Consider the following 20578-nt stretch of genomic DNA (forward strand, 5'->3'; position numbering starts at 1 on the left):
ACACATACTTGAAGAAATTCTCAATATCTCTAGCTACCACGGAAATGCAAATCAAAATCACAATGGGGAATCACTTTATAGTTGAATGGCTCTTATGAAAAAGACAAAGTACCGCAAAGGCGCAGGAGAATCCAAAGAAAGGAAACCCTTACACGCGGTTGGTGGGAATGCAAATCAGGGCAGCCATCGTGGACAGCAGATGGAGGCTCCTAGGAAGCTAAATGTACAGCCGCCCTGTGACCCAGCTCTCCCGCCCCTGGGGATCATGGCCTTGAGTGGAATGGGGACCGCAGAGGCCTGAGTCAGCTGCCACGCCAACTGCGCAGGGAAGACGCCACACAGCCAGCTCCCCGGATTCAGCTCTCGTTAGCAAACCCCGTGGCCCAGGAAACACCCACAGAGGGAGTGCCTTCAGGAGAAAGCGCTACAACGTGTGGCGATCATAGAAAAAGTGGTTCGCAAGCCCTTGTTTGCCTCCTTCTGCATATAGACAACATGGGAGTGCGGGGCCGTAGTGGACCCCTCTTAATCAATAACCAAGTCTGTGACGGTTCACAGCTATGACTTGAGTTTCAGTGTGATTGATAACCACAACAGAAATCTGTCTTGTTTAACCTGACTTGGTCCACATACCCACCCTCTCAAAGAAAGAAGAAAGCCCATAACCAGGCATTTGCAAAGCGGCCAATTCCAACGGCTGTCAGTTTCAGCCCTCACTTTGACTTGCTGTGTGAACCCTAACTTCGGTTCTCCATCAACAGTACGCATCTGCAATTAAACCAGCCTTATCAGAGAGATGCCGGCACTCCCATGGTTGCTGCAGCATTGTTCCCAATAGCCAAGATAGGGAATCAACCTAGATGCCACTGATGTATGAATGGATAAAGAAGACGGGATATTTACATACACAATGGATATTATTCAGGCACCAAAGAATGAAATCCTGACACTTGCAGCAAATGGCGAGAGCTACAAGTCACTATGTTGGGTGAAAGAAGCCAGACATGGAGAGACAAATAAGGCATGTTCTCTCTCATCTGTGGACATTAAAACAGCAACAACAAAACTTCCTAAACTTAGACCTAAAGACCAGGAAGGGCCAGGAGGGAGGTTGGGTGATGGATATCAAATCACAGTTAGATGGAGGCAGTAGATGCTGGTGTCCCACGGCACACTGGGACAAGTTGTACACCATATCAACAGCTCGAAGAGAGCAGGGGCAGGCTCCGAACACGAGGAACAGATCGGGAAGTGGAAATGCTAATTGCCCGATTTGTTTATGCTGTGTACAAGTGTTGAAATGTTGCATGGTAGTCCATAAAAATGTACAAGCACTACATGAAAAAAAACTCTAAAAGTGAAAAATGTTTTGAGCTAAATACAAATGAAAACACAACCTTTCAAAAATGAGCAAAGACCGTAATAGATCCTTCACCAAAGAAGATACACAGATGGCAAGTGAGTATATGAGAAGGTGCTCCATGTTCAGTGCAACTAGGAAAATGCAACGCCAACACGAGAGCTCACCACACATCCACCAGAATGGCCCGGGCGCAGAACACTCACAACACCCCATGCTGCCAAACACGCGGAGCAACAGGAACGCCCATTCACTGCTGGCGAGACTGCAAAATTGTTCAGGCTCTTTGGAGGACAGTTGGCAACTTCTGACACTGTCCTACTATGCAGCTCAGCACTCATACTTGGGGGTTACTCAAAGGAGTTGGAAACTCATTTCCACACAGACCTGCCCAGGGAGTTATGACAGCTCTATTCATAATCGTCAAAGCTTGAAAGAAACTTCTTTCACTAAGCAAATCGGTAGATAAATGTTGGAACATTCAGACTATGGAATATTATTCAGTGCTAACAACAAACAAACAGCATGAGGTAACAAATGAATCCAAGTATCCGAATCATAGGATTTTTGTCTCTGATAAGTAATGGACAAGAGTGCTCCTTTTCAATCATTTATATACCCATATTTATTTCTCAGTTTCATGAAACTTGACACACAAGAAGAAGGGAGGAAGGGTAGGAGAAAGGGAGAGAGGGAAGAAGAAAGAGTTATTAAGCTATGAAGACACTGAGAAAACTTAAAGGAATATTACTAAGTGAACGAGGGGACTCTGAAAGGCTACTAAATGGTTCAAACTACATGGTAGTCTGGAAAAGGCAAACTAAAAAAAGATCAATGGTTGCCAGGGTGTGAGCAGGGGTGGGGAACCTTTTTCTGCCAAGGGCCATTTGGATATTTACAACATCATTTGCAAACCATACAAAATCATCAACTTAGAAATGAACCTGGGGCCAGCACTGTGGCATGGCGGGTAAAGCCACCACCTGCAGTGCTGGCATCTCATATGGGCACTGGTTCAAGTCCCGGCTGCTCCACTTCTGATCCAGCTCTCTGCTATGGCCAGGGAAAGCAATAAAGGATGGCCCAAGTACTTGGGCCCTGCACTCATATGGGAGACCCAGAAGAAGCTACGGCTCCTGGCTTCGGATCGGTGCAGCTCCGGCCCTTGAGGCCAATGGGAAGTGGACCAGCAGATGGAAGACCTCTCTCTCTCTGCCTCTCCTTCTTTCTGTGTGTAACTGTGACTTTCAAATAAATAAATCTTTTTTTTTTTTTTTAAAAAAGAGACTGCTATAGACTTATTGGAATTTTTAGTCCACCTGCAGTTGCCTTGGCAGGGCCAGACGGTCCCTAACCCTGGTTCAGGAGGCAGGAAGGGACGAATAGGAGGGGAACAAGGACATTTTTAGGACAACTGAAACTACCTTGTATGATGCTACAGTGGTGTGTACATTTCCTACACGTTTGCCCAAACCCATAGACTATGCAACACCAGGAATAAGCTGTAACACAGACCATGGACTTGGGGTGACAGTGAGCGTCAGTGTAGGGCCATCGTGGTGGAGATGTCGCTAGCGGGGCCATGCCTGTCGGAGGCAGGGCAGGGAGTGCATGGGAACCGTGGACCTCTGCTCAGTCTCTCTGAACCAAAAACTGCTCTAGAAACAAAGCCAACTAAAAATACAAATGGAAGAGCACATACAAAAAACTCCACGGGTGAGAAAGCTGAAGTTTCTAATTTACAATTCTGAAAATATTCCATTTGGATATTTCACCTAAATTCAATATAGAATGCTATTCCTAATCCTTGTATTTTTCTTACAATAGCTATTCATTTTTAATATGGTGAGTTTTCCCCTCGAGCTATAAAAAGCCCCAAATACTTCCTATGTATTATAGGATGACATAGACACATCATTATTTTCTATTCGTACCCAGATGTGAAAACAATTGAAGTACTGGAAGAAAATTACATAAATGACCCAAAGGGACATGTCAACTTATAAACTCAGAATAATTTTTAAATTTTAACATTGAGTAAAGCAAATATGATTTGGGTAGAAATGTACATAGGCAGTGAGCAAATGGTGACAAAGTAGGGGAGGATTTTTCTGTACCATTTCTTTCTTTCTTTCTTTCTTTCTTTCTTTCTTTCTTTCTTTCTTTCTTTCTTTCTTTCTTTCTTTCTTTCTTTCTTTCTTTCTTTCTTTCTTTCTTTTCACAGGCAGAGTTAGACAGTGAGAGAGAGAGACAGAGAGAAAGGTCTTCCTTCCGTTGGTTCACCCCCTAAGTGGCCGCTACGGCCGGCATGCTGCGCTGGTCCGAAGCCAGGAGCCAGGTGCTTCTCCTGGTCTCCCATGTGGGTGCAGGGCCCAAGCACTTGGGCCATCCTCCACTGCCACAGCAGAGAGCTAGACTGGAAGAGGAGCACCAGGACAGAATCCGGTGCCCCAACCGGGACTAGAACCCAGGGTGCCGGCACCGCAGGTGGAGGATTAGCCTAGCGAGCCGCAGCGCCGGCCCTTGTACCATTTCTATACGATTAAAACTCAGTTGTCCATCATTCTGGTTTAAGTGTCTGCTTTACTAATGCCTTACATTAGTAGTTACATGGAGCTTACACTGACACCCAATTCTTTTGTGATGAAAACAATTATTCATTCATTTGCGAGGGAGAGAGAGAGAGAGAGAGAGAGAGAGAGAGAGAGAGAGAGAACTGCCATCTACTGGTTCACTCCCTAAAGAGCCAGGTCTGGGCCAAGATGAGGGCAGAGGGTGGGAACTCAGTCTAGGTCTCCTGCAAGGGTGGAAGGAACCCAGTGATTTGAGCCATCACTGCTGTGTTGGCAGGAAGCTGGAGACAAGAGCCAGAGCTGGGAATTAAACCCAGTACCCCAACGTGGGGTGCAGAAGTCTTACCTCCTACACTAAAGGACCAACCCTGTCCTTTTAAAATTCTTTATCCGGCTTGCTCTGCTATTCTGTTCATCGTAATTCTTTATTAAAATCCCCGTGGTTTACCCTGACAATGTGGCCAGTGTTTACGATCCATCATGACCCACAGCAGGCCCCAGTGAGGCGGGCTAACTTCTGGTTCCACTTTTCCAGGTAGCTTCTCTAAGCCTATCCAAGGAACAGCTTTGTTTAGAATGTGCCTGAATTTCCACCTGTGGCTTGGTGATTGCCGCAAACATGGTAGCCCACCATGCACCCAGAAACTGCCAGCTTTTATTAAATTTTGTGCAAGACAGAAGGGTTGGGAACTGAACAGAAATGATGCTGACTGGGGAGAGATCTGGCTTCGGATGTGCACAGAGCAGCGTCAGCACTGGAGGGCACTGGTCTTGGAGACAGCAATGGGCCCAGGACACAGAGCAGAGGGCAGGCCGGCCTGTGGAAGGACTCCACCTGGGGCTTGGTGCTGCGCCGCCCTCCACCCCACCAAGCACCCGAGCCAGCAGCACAGGCAGCACCTGCTCTCCTACACGCAGGGCCAACCTCGGGGCAGGCGAGGCCCCAGGCAAATCTTGACTTAAAAATGGATTACAAAACCCACGGCCCCACGGGAGGGGGCACTGATTTTTGCAGTGCCATGTCTCTCTCTCTCTCTTTTTTTTTTTATTTGATAGAGTTAGACAGTGAGAGAGAGAAACAGAGAGAAAGGTCTTCCTTCCATTGGTTCACTCCCCAAATGGCTGCTGCCGCCGGCGCTGCGCCGATCCAAAGCCAGGAGCCAGGTGCTTCCTCCTGGTCTCCCATGCGGGTGCAGGCGCCCAAGGACTTGGGCCATCCTCCACTGCACTACTGGGCCACAGCAGAGAGCTGGCCTGGAAGAGGAGCAGCCGGGACTAGAACCCGGCGCCCATATGGGATGCCAGATGCCGGCGATTAGCCAAGTGAGCCACGGCGCCAGCCCCTGCCAAGTCTCTTTAGAACCTATTCGTAAAGCATGAAATCGCATGGCTCTGTTGCCCCTGGGGGTCCCTACTCTACTTAACCCGGTGGTCATTATTTCGTGGCTCACAAAGTTGCGCCTCCATCCTGCCACCTTGGTCACTTCCAAAGACTCTCAAAGCTTGCATCTTCGATGAGAACCGCAGCTGCAAGGCCAAAATCATTGGGACTTCTTGTGCGCACGGGATCCCCGCCTTCCGCACTCGGCCTGCAGAGGGCAGAGAAGGCCACGCGAGGGATGCAAGAGCTGCCCCGCCTCACGGGGAAGGCCCATGGCTGCGCCCGCGCCTCGAGACCCTCCAGGGCAAGCAGCCTGTTTCTCGGTGATGGAGATGAAACGGGCACTGGGGGGCTCTCTGTGATGTGCAGCAGCAGCCTGGAGCGCGCTGGGCGCGGGCATAGGAGCGGCCACACCTGGAGAGCTGCCTGCCAGCCAGGGGGCGTGGCTGCCCAGGATGCCCCAGTGAGGCCGTCCAGCGGGGCGGGGGTCTGTGGGCCCCTCAGACGTGGGTAGCATGTCTTCACAAGCAAGCTGTCAGCTGGGGCTGGAAAGCCTGTCTCCAGACCGGCCGGCTTCTCCCCCACTAACAGCTGCTTGTGCTGCCTGTGTGACCTTGCGGCTTTAACTCACACCTACAGGGTGGGGGTCATCTTTCACCCAGAGCTGGCAGAGGAGGGGGCTGAGCCCCTAGGGGGAGTCAGGCCATCTCCAAGAGATCCCCCGCTATCTCCATGATCCCCATGCCAATCAACATACCGCATGTGAAAACCCCTGTCCAACGGGCACCCCTAGAGAAGGTGTTAAAAACCTGGGCACTTCCTCAAAGTCAGAGCCCTGCTCTCCTCTTGGGCTAGACGCTTTTTCTGTCGCTTGCCAACCAAGGAAAAGTGTCTGCTTCTTTGCAAACTGTTTCCCGGCTTTTTATTTCTATACTGAGCTGAGGAAAAGAACCCACGAAATTCCCTCTGGCAACCGCCCTCCCCTCCGCCACCGCTAGGGGCGCGTGGGAGCCAGGGCGACTGCAACAAGCCAGAGCCGCCACAGGGGCTCACTCGGATTTGCAAGCCCCAGGGTTAGTGGTGGAAGTGGGCTGCCCAGTGCCTTGCCCTGGAAATATGTAAATAATCTCTAGTAATCTAACAAAAATGACACTCAGCTCAGTTGCCTTGGGACAGTAGAAGGAGAGTAGCTTCCTAGAAACTACACCAAAAATAATAGTGCCCCTAGAAGAAGAGACGCTGGAGACCCCCCCCCCCCCACACACACATCCCCCTGCTCGCCCCACCAGGTGAGCCACAGAAGCAGGTGGCTGCAAGCCTGGCCATCTTGTCAGTATTTGTAGAGTGGTTAGAATATTGCTCGGCTCATAGCAAGTTCCGTGCTTATGAAGTGAAATAGAAATTAAATAGAAGTCAATAATAATAAAGCACTTTCTAAAGTCATTCCCATGTGTGTTAGGTGTCACAGCAAATAGAAATTTAGGTCTAATACCTACCACATTTGTTTTTATTTTTTGGCCTTTTTTTAAAATAAAGGTTTATTTTATTTATTTGAAAGAGTTATATATAGAGAGAGACAGACAGACAGACAGAGAGGTCTTCCATCCGCTGGTTCACTCCCCAGATGGCTACAATGGCCAGAGCTGTGCCTTTCTGAAGCCAGGAGCCAGGAGCTTCCTCTGGGTCTCCCATGCGGGCGCAGGGGTCCAAGGACTTGGGCCATCTTCTACTGCTTTCCCAGGCCATAGCAGAGAGCTGGATCGGAAGTGGAGCAGCTGGGTCTCAAACTGGCGCCCATATGGGATATTGGCACTGTAGGTGGTGGCTTTACCCGCTATGCCTCAGCGCCGGCCCCTGGCCTTTTCTTGACTATCAATTCCTAGATTTCTGTTCATTTGTATCTATTTTTTTTTAATCCCTCATGTAATCCAGCAAGGATCCTGAGGCCTTAAGCTGTGGCTAGAGTTTCGTTTTCTCATCCAAATCTTCCTTGAGGATAGAAAGCATTGATACCAGGACTAAGATTTTCATTTATGGTTTGGATTTCCTTTCCTCTACAGCTACAGGTACTTATTTTCTTCCTCCTTTTGTTATCTTTGGCCACTGATGCTATAACCCAGCTGCATAAATCCGTATTTTTCTTCGGAAGGCAAAAATTGTGAAATTAACACTCCCAGACCTGGTCCTCTGAATATCTCCTCGTATCACATGAATAGTGGCCTCACCAAGGGCAGATGTGTGTGACTGCCATTTGCCCATGGTTTCTGTTTTCATTTCCCAGCGAAGCCCTCTCGACGTTAGTAACGTTATCTTGATTTCTTAATTTTATTGGAGTCTTTGGAACTTTTCTCCCAGATCTGTGTGCGCCTTCGGTGGTCGTTTTATACTAAGACCCTGGACCCTGCGCTGCCCTGGAGGGTCCTCACTGCTTCTGTCTTTAGATGCACGCACAGGGGTCCGTCAAGTTGAACTCAGTGGAAACGGGGCTTTATCCAGGTCGTCTTCAATACGCCCAACGCACTTCTCAGGAGGAAACCCAGCCGCTCCTGCGTCTTCCAGGCTGCAGCCCCCGAGGGGGCGCCAGGGGTCCTGGCAGATGCTTGGGACTAGGGCTTGCCCAGTGGTTCTCTCGTGCGGGAGGGAGCAAGGAGCGGCAAGAGCTGGGAGCCTGGACCATGGCAGACAGGGGCCGGCCCTGGACCGGGGCTTCCTGCCGGGGCCGCCCATGCTGCAACCCTCCGCCAGGGGGCGATAGCGCCCTGCTCTGAGGACGGACGCCGGGGCGGGCGGACGCGCATGCGCAGCGGCCAGCGGACCCCCCCACCCCCCGCCCGCCCGAGGAAACAACCCGCCGCTGGGGCTGGGGGCCTCGGCTCGCACGCGCCCCCGCCCGCTGCCCGCTTTCAGTCAGACGAGGGTCCTCGCCCGTGGGCGGCCGGAAATGCAGCTGTTAGGAACGTAATCCCGCGCAGACTTCATCAAACGATAAAGGCATATAAATTCAGGAATTCGGGTCCTGGGGAGGGGTGGTCCAGCCTCAGTAACTACCAGCTCCAGCTGTGTAGACGGGCGGTTCGGCGTGCACCTGCCGCTGCGGATTCTGCACGCCCGCGCGGCAGGCGAGCCCTGCCTGTGCTGTGGGAGCGCACCCACAGCACTCAGCTGCGTGCAACCCCAGCCAATCAGCAATCCAAGAGGGGAGGCCTTCTAAGCCCCTCGTGAACTTGGAATCCCACAAAGCTGCGATCCCCTTTTGTCCTTGCAACAATGGGAAAGAGAACCTCAAGACTCTCCCCTCCAGAGCAAGATTCACAAGTGTGTGTGTGTGTTTTAAAGATTCATTTATTTATTTGAAAGGCAGATTTACAGAGAGACAGAGAGAGAAAGAGAGAGAGAGAGAGAGAGGTCTTCCATCTGCTGGTTCACTCCCCAGATGGCCTAAACAGCCGGAGCTGTGCTAGTCTGAAGCCAGGAGCCGTAGTTTCTTCCGGGTCTCCCACGTGGGTGCAGGGGCCCAAGGAGTTGGGCCATCCTCCACTGCCCTCCCAGGCCATAGCAGAGAGCTGGATCGGAAGTGGAGCAGCCGGGACTCGAACATGCACTTATATGAGATGCCAGCACTGCAGGCAGTGGCTTTACCTGCTACACCACAGCACCTGCCCCTGACACAAGTATTGTTTTTATCTTTGATGGAAACAGATAATATGAGTTTAGGTATTATATCCAGGGCAGAAGTTATTAAAACAGTGAATCACAAGCCCATAGTTTCAGCAGATAGTTCAGAAAGTTTGTGGAGGAAAAAATGGAATTAAAGAAAAGTTTGGGTGCAGAAAATTTGAAATCCATGCATCATTTTTTCCCAATATGCATTTTCCATGAACTTTTAGATGACCCCCTGGTGTTAGGGACCGTGGGATGGCGTTTAGGTCTTGGCAGCAGGGATGGGGGGTTCTGGGGATGGGGAGGGGGCAGACCATAACCTGGGGAGCATACAGTTCAGCAGGCGGCCCAGGCTTTCCCCTCCTAAAAGTCCCACTCGGAGAAAAATGGCTTTCGGTCAGTTCAGATAATTTGCAATGAGACGATATGTCACACTGCTACCAAGAAAACAGAATTGTTTACTGCAGGGAAAAGAAATCAAAGCCGGACAAGAGAACTATTCATTCTGGAAAGCCGATTCAAACAAAAGGCACTGTGTTGTGTTTAGGGTTCAGGAAAGCTGCAAATCATCTCAGTGTTGCAACTCCCAAGGCCTCCCCAAGAGCAACACAAGACGTCGCCCCTCCCCTGGGCCAGGGGTGATGCTGAGCCCGAGGGCTCGGCCATTGCTTTTCACGCGTGTCGTTGTTTAATTTCCCTCATGTCTGAAGTCAGGATCTAGCAAACCATGAGACTGAAGTTAATCACAGAGGGTGCAGGTCCGCATTTCACAACAGAAAACAGAGTGCAGCACTGTGTAAGGAAGAGCTAGGGAGCTGAAACTTGAATACACATATGAAGGGCTCCAGAGAGTTCGTGGAAATACGTGTTACGGAAAAACACACATAGATTTCTCATTTTTCCATGCCAAAATAAACATCTTTTAATTACAGTTTCAGGAAAAATTTAATGTACTCTCACATGTGTCGCTCCCCCTCTTCGTGGAGGAACGACACAGGACCCTGCGCTGTTCTTTCGTCTGCTCGGCCCTCCCCGGGTTTGCTGCTGGTTCTTCCCGGGTTGGCTACTATCCCTTCCACCTCCGTGGAAGGGCAGTTCCCCCTGGCCACATTCCCCACTTCCGCAGGGGAGCGGCACACCGCCGGCCGGCTCTCTGGGGGCTGCACAGGTGTTCCCTCGGATGTTCCCCTTAGATGTTCCCGGTGCATGCCGTCTCTCTCCCCCTTTATAGTCCTCCTCCGCCAATCCCAACTCGGCTGCCCACACGCCGAGTACGCTGCTCTCCTCCAATCAGGAGCAAGTCCTACAGTTTATTGGTTGAACTGGAGGCAGCTGTGTAAAAGCTGTTTTCTTCTCTCCCAGCGCCATATTGTGGGAGAGCGGGTGCATAGAATAAGTCTTAATTCCAGTAACTCAGTCTAGTCCGAGCTGCTCCCCACACACATGTAATTTTATTCTCTCTCTCTGTGTATATATATATATTTATATATATATGATGAAAATTGAGAATAACAGCTAAAGAGACTTCAATAACAGAGACCAAAAAAATCTGATTATAAATGAAAAGATTTGATTCCATTAAAATTATGTGACAAAAGTCATTGTCAATATAAGCCAGAGAAAAAAATATTGGTACCTGATGTAATAGATAAGTTAATAACTAATATAAAATGAACTCTACAAATTACAAAAAAAAAAAAGACAAGCAATTCAATTTAAAAATTGGACAAGGGACTGGTATTGTGGCGCACCATGTTAAACTGCTGCCTGCAATGCCAGCATCCCATATCAGAGCACTGATTCTAGTCCCAGCCGCTCTGCTTCTGATCCAGCTCCCTGCTAATGTGCCTGAGAAAGCAGTGGAAGATGGCTCAAGTGTTTGGGCCCCTGCACCCACATGGGAGGTCTGGATTGCATTTCAGACTCCTGGCCTAATCCTGGCCATTGTGGCCATTTGGAGAGTGAACCATTGGATGGAAGATCTCTCTCTCTCTCTGTCACTCTGCCTTTCAAATAAATACTTTTTTTAAAAAAAATTGCACTTAGAATCACATCTCTGAAATTCATAAGCTCTATTCTGTATACATTAATAAACAAATAAAACAACATGGGCAAACCACACAAATATGCAACTACTAGGGAACAGTTCACATATCTAGGAAAGAAGCTCAACCTCACAGGCATTCAGAGACTTGCTAATAAAAAAATGCAGATTAATTTTCATTCCCCAAATTGGCAAAATTTTACAAGCATTTAGTGTTGAAGAGAGTTGGATGAAACAAACATATACAAGAACATTGGTGATGGAGGTGTGAATTTCAATAGCAGGAAAGTACTTGGAAAGTAATCTGGCAGTATCTATTAACATATAAGTAGATTTTAACCCAAAAATCTCACTTTTATGATATCTGTTCTATAAAAAGATGTATTATGTAAGTATATATATAATATATGTATATGCTTGAGGGCACAGTATCATAATAGAATATTTACATAGTAAAGGAAATTGAAAATATTCTTTAATCTATAGTGCATAGGGTCACAGAATCTCAAAATCAATAAGGCAAATACTTCATGCAGGCTTTGCTGAAAAAAAAAAAAACCCTCAGAATTCTAAGACAGAAAGTAGTGCTCCTGTATATAAAATTTCTGTTGTTATATTTGTTAAGCTTTTTCATGTTCCTTAATAGAGAGGAGACTACATCCTGGCCACTCTTCTAAAAACCTTACCTATACTATTTTTATTTGGCTTTTATAACCTCCTGTATTCTGCGGCTCAGTTCCAGAGACTGGAGGTGTAAGCACTGCATCTGCAGGATGCAGTATTTATCTGCATCCGGAATCTTCGTACTTGACAGGATTTCAGATTTCTGGAGCATTAAAGCAAGCACATGAGGAGCCAGCACTGCTGGCCTCTGCTTGCGGTGCCAGCATCCCTTATGGGCTCTGGTTCGAGTCCTGGCTACTCCACTTCTGATCCAGCTCTCTGCTATGGCCTGGGAAGGTAGTGGAAGATGACCCAAGTACTTGGGCCCCTGCACCTGCATGGGAGACTGGAAGAAGCTCCTGGCATCTAGCTTTGGATCAGCCAGCTCTGGCCGTTGTGGCCATTTGAGGACTGAACCAGTGGATGGAAGACACCCCCCCCCCTTCTCTGCCCTTCTTCCTCTCTGTCTGCTTCTGCCTCTCTATAACTCTGCCTTTCAAATAAATAAATAAATCTTAAAAAAATTAAAAGACAAACAAACGACAACAACAACAACAAAAAAACAAAAACCAAGCACATGACATCAAAATATCAGACAGAGGCCGGCACCGCGGCTCAATAGGCTAATCCTCCGCCTAGCGGCGCCGGCACACCGGGTTCTAGTCCCGGTCGGGGCGCCGGATTCTGTCCCGGTTGCCCCTCTTCCAGGCCAGCCCTCTGCTGTGGCCAGGGAGTGCAGTGGAGGATGGCCCAGGTGCTTGGGCCCTGCACCCCATGGGAGACCAGGAGAAGCACCTGGCTCCTGGCTCCTGCCATCGGATCAGCGCGGTGCGCCGGCCGCAGCGCGCCGGCCGCGGCGGCCATTGGAGGGTGAACCAACGGCAAAGGAAGACCTTTCTCTCTGTCTCTCTCTCTCACTGTCCACTCTGCCTGTCAAAAAAAAATTAAAAAATAAAAAAAATAAAAAAAAAAAACAAAATATCAGACAGAAGCTGTCATTTTAGGGCAGTGGGTTAAGCCTCCAGTATCCCATACCAGAGTATTGGTTCCCATCCTGGCTGCTCCACTTCTGATCTAGTTCGCTGCTAATGTGCCCAGGAAAGCCGTGGAAGATGGCATAAGTGCTTTGACCCTGCTTCCCATATGGGAGACCCTGATGGAGTTCCTGGTTCCTGGCTTCGGCCTGGTCCTGCCCTGGATTTTGTGGTCATTTGAAAAGTGAACCAGCAGGAGGAAGAGCTTCCTTTCTCTCCCTCTCTGTCACTCTACCTTTTAAATCATTAAATCTTTTAAAAACATAGCAAGGGAGGCCAGCGCCGCGGCTCACTAGGCTAATCCTTCGCCTGTGGCGCTGGCACCCTGGGTACTAGTCCCGGTTGGGGCGCCAGATTCTGTCCCGGTTGCTCCTCTTCCAGTCCAGCTCTCTGCTGTGGCCCGGGAGTGCAGTGGAGGATGGCCCAAGTGCTTGGGCCCTGCACCCACATGGGAGACCAGGAGAAGCACCTGGCTCCTGGCTTCAGATTGGTGCAGCGCGCCGGCTGTAGCGGCCATTTAGGGGGTGAACCAACAGAAAGGAAGACCTTTCTCTCTCTCTCTCTCTCTCACTGTCTAACTCTGCCTGTCAAAATATATATATATAGAAAGGGGGCCAGTGCTGTGGCATAGCAGGTAAAGCTGCCTCCTGCAGTGCCAGCATCCCACGTGGGCGCCGGTTCAAGTCCTGGCTACTCCATTTCCAATCCAACTCTCTGCCATGGCCTGGGAAAGAAGTAGAAAATGTCCCAAGTCCTTGGGCCCCTGCACTGCGTGGCAGACCCGGATGAAGCTCCTGGTTCCTGGCTTCAGATAGGCTCAACTCTGGCCATTGCAGCCAATTGGGGAGTGAACCAGAGGATGGAAGACCTCTCTCTCTCTCTCTCTCTCTCTCTCTCTCTCTCCCTCTCTCTCCCTTTCTCCCTCTCCTTCTCTCTCTGTGTAGTTCTGACTTTCAAGTAAATGGATAAATCTTTTAAAATATATATATAGCAAGGATGGTTGAAATCAAGTTGTATTGTAATGACTGTATCCTTTTCCAAATATAATTATTGTAGGCCAAGGTATTTGCTTTCTGTTAAATAGGTCAGTGGACTTTGATCAGTTATAGTGTGTCTCCACCTAGTGGCAGGAATGCAGTCTGCATCTTTGTACAATTAGTAAAGCCATTACCACACTGAAACTGTGGTTGTCACTGGGCACACAGGATCTGGGTCACCACAGCTTATCTTGTTACACAGGGAGGTGGTCACATTTCCTGCCAATAACGTTCATTTAAATTGTGTAGTCCTTCATGCAAATTAGTCAGCATCACGTTTTTCAAGTACTCACAAGATTTTTCCTAGGGGCCGGTGCTGTGATGTAGTAGGTAAGGCCCCTGCTTGCAGTGCCTGCATCCCATATGGGCTCCAGTTCGAGTCCCAGCTGCTCCTCTTCTGATCCAGCTCTCTGCTATGGCCTGGGAAAGCAGTGGAAGATGGCCCAAGAAGGGCCCTGCACCCAAGTGGGAGAAGTTCCTCGCTCCTGATTGGCTCAGCTCCGATCACTATGGCCATTTGGGGAGTGAACCAGCAGAAGGAAGACTTTCTCTCTCTCTCTCTGCCTCTGCCTCTCAGTAACTCTGCCTTTCAAATAAATAAATCTTCAAAAAAAGATTTTTTTCCTACAAATTTAAATTCTAGTGTCTACTGAAGACACCGGTGGCCCCTGCTTGTGCATTCACTTTGGGCTTCTTCTCTTCTCTGCTCTGCGGGAACTTCAGAGCTGCCGGCCCTCAGCCATGGCTATGTGCAGCATCCGGAACTCGGTAGAGTCCCAGCTCTGACATGTACTCGTCCTTGGGACGACTCTCCATCTGCTCACTAAGTCAGCATCTTCGCTGCTTCCTCTGTGACAGTGTCGACACACACGACAATGGACAACGCCCACTGTTCCTGTGTTTACAGACACTCCTCCTCTTGTACCCTTCCACAGGGCTATGAAGGGGAGGGGCAGGTGCTCAACACCTCTGTCTCAGGAGGAAAATGTGGGCTGATGAGATCTTAGAACTGTTCAAACCCAAGAAACGGGTAAAGGAAGGGCTGGAATTTATTCTACATTTGTTGATGCCAAATTCAGTGCTCTTTGTATCAGATTTGCCTGTTTGTAATTATGATGAAGCCACCAATATGTGTTCAGATACTTAATTCCTACAGGAGTGTAAGTGTAGAGCTATATAATACAAAGGAATTTCAAAAAAGTTCACGGAAAAGAAAAGTTTATTCTGGTGCAAAAAATGGTGAACGCCATCATAGTCTTTTCATAATATTCATTTCCATGAACTTTTTGAAGACGCCTAGTTAAGATAATAAGGTGATCTTCGAGTTGAGAATTAAGTGGGAAGAAAAATGGAGAAATCCTTCATGAAAAGGAAGTACATTGGGTTGAATGTAGCTGACCTTCAAGATTAAAAAGCTTCAGAAGTCTGAAAGCCTTGCTATGTGTACACTCTATTTAAACGTGTGTTTTGCGGCCTCCCTTCTCCTTCGGGTGGCTAAGTTCTTAAAAGACTACTGGGTGATTCAATGCTGGGTCCAGGATTTCACCATGAACTAGACGAGCGTCTGTCTACAGACGGAAGGTAAACTAAGTGTCTGTACGTGTTGGCCGCGTACAGGAGGCAGGGTGAGCCGGAAGTGCCTGTGCGTGTTGGCCGTGTACAGGAGGCAGGGTGAGCCGGAAGTGCTTGTGCGTGTTGGCTGTGTACAGGAGGCAGGGTGAGCCGGAAGTGCCTGTGTGTGTTGGCCGTATACAGGAGGCAGGGTGAGCCGGAAGTGCCTGTGCGCGTTGGCCGTGTACAGGGTGCAGGGTGAGCCGGAGGTGCCTGTGCGCGTTGGCCGTGTACAGGGTGCAGGGTGAGCCGGAAGTGCCTGTGCGCGTTGGCCGTGTACAGGAGGCAGGGTGAGCCGGAAGTGCCTGTACGAGTTGGCCGTGTACAGGAGGCAGGTGAGCCGGAAGTGCCTGTGCTGGGGCTGGAGCTCTGCTGTGAAGAGCAAGGCCAGGACTTTCCCCATTTCACTCCGTTCCCTTCAAAGGGCTCCTGACTTGTATGAGGCTGTGAGCCGAGAGGAATGGAGGCGCGAGACCAAAGCTGAGTCGCCTCCTTTTCTGCCTCTCAAGGTCCTGTGACATTGGACAAGCAGCCTCCCAGTCTAAGCTGAGTGGTTCCCTGAGCTCCCATTACATGAGAAAAGCAGATGCTGAGCGTAAACTACGCAGAGCAACTGGATTGCAACCTTTGTTTCTCTTAACTTTTGTCTCCTGACCCCCACCTAATCCACAAACTGCCTTTAAAAAAAAAAAAAGATTGATTTATTTATTTGAATGTCAGAGAGAGAGGAGAGGAAAAGAGAGAGAGAGAGAGGTCTTCCATATGCTGGTTCACTCCCCAGATGGCCGCAATGGCCTGAGCTGTGCTGATCAGAAGCCAGAAGCCAGGAGCTTCTTTCAGAAGACCAAGGACTTGGGCCATCTTCTACTGCTTTCCCAGGCCATAATAGAGAGCTGGATTGGAAGTGGAGCAGCCGGGACTTGAACCAGCACCATATGGGATGCCAGCACTGCAGGCAGTGGCTTTACCTGCTATGCCACAGCGCCAGCCCTGCACGAACTGTGGTTAAAGTGATGAGATGCAAAACCCCAAAGTTGATCTCATACTGTCTCCTTATCAGTCACTGCAGAAAACCGGAGGTCACAGGAATTGCCTGCGGCCTAATCCAATGAAGCATACTCAAACTAACCTCAACTTTCCATTTTAGACTCAACAGAGGGCCTGCAGTTGACCTTGGAAGTTAGACTTTCCTCCCTCCCCATCCCCATACATCAGCATCGGCTGGTACACTGCTTTTCTTATAGAGATTTCCTACCTGAGGTCAGAATTACCTTAATTGTATTCCACAGATAGGCCAAGGTTAGCATATTCCCCAGCCCAGAAGAGCTTTTGGGTGGCAGCAGAAGTTATTAGGCTGACTGATCCCAGGCCTAGCTGTCACTGGCTTATGTGAGCCCGGGCTAGCTCCCCACTTCTCAGGACCCCAATTCTCTCTCTTACCAACTTAATGGGGTAAAGTGGGGAGAATCAAAGGTCTCCACTAGCAGTAGAGAGCTGGGTCTATAGTTTAATCAAGACCTGGAAGTGTCCTGCTGAGCTTTGCCGCTGAGTCCCCAGGACGGAATGCATCAGTTCTGTGAGCAGCCCTTGCAGGGGAGCCTCCCGTAAGCTTGGCGCAAGGGACTCCAAGAAAGGAGCCCTCCTCTCCTTGAGGGCTGGTCATTGTCAGTGCAGTTGATCTTTGGTTTTACAAGAGCAAACTGGCAGACACTCCACTGCGGGGGTCCTGATCTGGAGAATTGCTGCTGCCATCACCAGCCTTCCTCTCTCGTTTACTTAGTAAACGCCAGGCTAGATGTCTTCATTTCATGGAAATGGCAGGTGTTTGGGCGATTTCAGCTTCTCTCCAATGCACAGCTTGAGGTTTCCTATCAGGTGCCCTCTGGACCCTGGGTGGGACATCGCCCTCTGTGCCCCTTGAGGCAATGACTTGCATGATGGCTTCGTGCTGAGGCCACCCGACCCCCAGAACCTACCCTCGCCCCTACCTGCCCCGGCAGCATCCCTGGCTCCTTCCGAGGGAGGCTCCCTGAGATCCCTCTAAGAGGAAACGGACCCTCAAACCAGTTCTTTGGCTGCCCCCTCTTAAGTTTCTCCAATCAGGGTCACGCTTCCCCTCTTGCAATCCTTTCTGTGCCTCCCTCCACTTACACACATTTTCTGAAAGACTCTTCAGTCTCAAGTTTTCCAAGTGATTCATTCCTTTCCAGAAGGTCACCAGTGTCCTGGCTGCCTCAGGGAAATCTGGGGGTAACCCAGCTGCATCAATTCCCAGTTTAGTGTCCCGGGGGGGGGGGGTTCTCAGATTGGGAGGGCGGGGAGTGCTACCAGCTGCTCCTAAAGCCTGCACTCAGGGCCTGCGCTGCGCACGCCCTCCTCCTGCCCCCCCGCCCCGCCCCTTGCAAGCAGGTGTGAGAGGCTTCGCTCAGCATGGCTCCCACTTCCTGCCCCTGCATCCCTGTTAGCTCTGACTGCAGATCCTGACACTGCTGCCCAGTGGCCCAGCGACAGCTCCTGAGACCACCACGCACTCCTCATGGTCTCCCACCCCCATTTCTGAGACTTTAGGGCTCATGCTGGTTGCTGGATGTTTGTTGTATCATTCCCTCTACATCCTTAGGAATCTGAATTACTTAATTATAGTAAATGCAAAGGTTTGGGTCTAGTTGATCACTTTTAGCTCTGCTTAATGGAAGCATTGCTTCTTTGAGGAGATACCACTTATTGAGTTTTTTTTCCCTAATGCTACATTTTCTCATCTGGCTAATGGAGACAATAAAAAGTCATTCCACATTAAGTGATCACTTACGTACTGAGATATTTAAAAATTACCTTGAATCAAAAAAAAAAGGGCAAGTGTGTCTTCAATTTCATTTTAAAGAGATTGGACTTGATGAATACAAGTTCTTAATCAAATTTTAGAAAATATCTTTTGTTCATTTTGGCAGATACTTGTTCAACATTGTATTAGGTAGGCCATGTTCCATTAGGAGTCCTGGAGGGTACAAATTACAATAACAGGCTCTGGGAGAGGCGCTTGGTGCAGGGGTTAAGGCAACACTTGGCATGTCTGCATCCCCTGTCAGAACGCCTGAGTTTCAGTCCCACCCCTGCTTCCAATTCCAGCTTACTGCTAATGCACACCCTGGAGGCAGTAGGGACAGCTCAAGTACTTGGGTCCTTGCCACCAAATGGGAGATCTGTATCTAGTTCCTGGTTCCAGGCTTCCACCTCGCCCTGCTCTGACTGTAGTGGACACTTGGGAAGTGAACCAGTGGGTGGAAGACCTCTCTGTCTCTGTCTGTCTGCCTTTCAAATAGATAAATAGATAGTCCCATGCCATTAAGAGGCTTACAATGAAATAAGGAGATAATAAAAATGCATATACTAGCAGGTAACATTTTTGGAGACTAATGCATGAGATAAACAATCTATTCATCAAGAGTTAAAGGCTATCCATGACTCAGGCAGAATTAGAATTCTCAGAGGCAGAATGATGAATTTAACAGGACACATATCAGAGAAATAGGCGGACCAGGCCTACTTTTGAAGCTTGCTAATCTGCACAAAATAATTAGAAAAATCGGATACAACAACCTAAATTTTTTTATTTTTATATTTATTTTTTATTTTTTGACAGGCAGAGTGGACAGTGAGAGAGAGAGACAGAGAGAAAGGTCTTCCTGGCCGGCGCCGCGGCTCACTAGGCTAATCCTCCGCCTAGCGGCGCCGGCACACCGGGTTCTAGTTCCGGTCGGGGCGCCGGATTCTGTCCCGGTTGCCCCTCTTCCAGGCCAGCTCTCTGCTGTGGCCAGGGAGTGCAGTGGAGGATGGCCCAGGTGCTTGGGCCCTGCACCCCATGGGAGACCAGGAAAAGCACCTGGCTCCTGGCTCCTGCCATCGGATCAGCGCGGTGCACCAGCCGCAGCGCGCTGGCCGCGGCGGCCATTGGAGGGTGAACCAACGGCAAAAGGAAGACCTTTCTCTCTGTCTCTCTCTCTCACTGTCCACTCTGCCTGTCAAAAAAAAAAAAAAAAAAAAAAAAAGAAAGGTCTTCCTTTGCCGTTGGTTCACCCTCCAATGGCCGCCGCAGCCGGCGCGCTGCGGCCAGCGCACCGTGCTGATCCGATGGCAGGAGCCAGGAGCCAGGTGCTTTTCCTGGTCTCCCATGGGGTGCAGGGCCCAAGCACCTGGGCCATCCTCCACTGCACTCCCTGGCCACAGCAGAGAGCTGGCCTGGAAGAGGGGCCACCGGGACAGAATCCGGCGCCCCGACTGGGACTAGAACCCGGTGTGCCGGCGCCGCTAGGCGGAGGATTAGCCTAGTGAGCCGCGGCGCCGGCAACAACCTAAATTTTTATAGTGTGCATGGATTTCAAAAATATTTGCATTGAAATAAACTTGTCTTTTAATTCCATAAAATTTTTATTTCTTTATTTCAAAGGCAGATAGAAAGAGAGCTCCCATCCTCTGGTTCACTCTCCAAATGCCAACCACGGCCAGGCTGAGCCAAACCTGGGAGCTGGGAATGCAATCTGGGTCTCCTTTGTAGGTGGCAGGAACCCATGTACTTGTGTCATCACCAGTGCCTCCTAGGGCCTGCATGAGCAGGAAGCTGGAGTCAGGAGCCAGAACCGGGAACTGAACCTGGGCGCTCCTATGTGGGATGCTAGGCTAACTGCCTGTTCCCACAAGCTTTTTGAGCTGATTGAAATTTAGAGAAGGAAATCCCCAGGAAGAAGACATTTATAGAATATTCAAAATCAATGTAATGAGCAAGAGCTAAACCCAGTGACCTATGAAGGAAACAGAATGTGGTAAATCCCCGATGGGATCCTTGGTCGTGGCACATACCAGGGTTCTGGGTTTGAATCTAAAGTCTCAGAAAATGCTGGCATCCAGAAATTGGCCCTTTAATAAATCTGAAAGCAATTCTATGAAGAGGAAACTAGAATACTCTCTCCACCAAGGCAGTGAGGCCACGCAAGAGCAGGCCAAGGACTCGGCTGCGGAGAAACCGAGGCAGGAAGCTCACCTGGGAACCTTGCTGCGGCTGCCGTATGAATTTGCATTAATCTGACCGTGTGGAAAGCCCCATCTGCTACGTTCTTATATAATCTGAAACCCCTGGGGCCCTCGCAGAGCCAAACACCCTCCGGCCCCAGAGAGACATCTCCATCGACCTGCCTGCTTCATTCCGGGGGCAGCCACTCCC

Source organism: Oryctolagus cuniculus, chromosome 13, assembly GCF_051225735.1.
Source record: "Oryctolagus cuniculus isolate XC-2025 breed Fujian yellow rabbit chromosome 13, ASM5122573v1, whole genome shotgun sequence".
Classification (NCBI taxonomy): Eukaryota; Metazoa; Chordata; class Mammalia; order Lagomorpha; family Leporidae; genus Oryctolagus; species Oryctolagus cuniculus.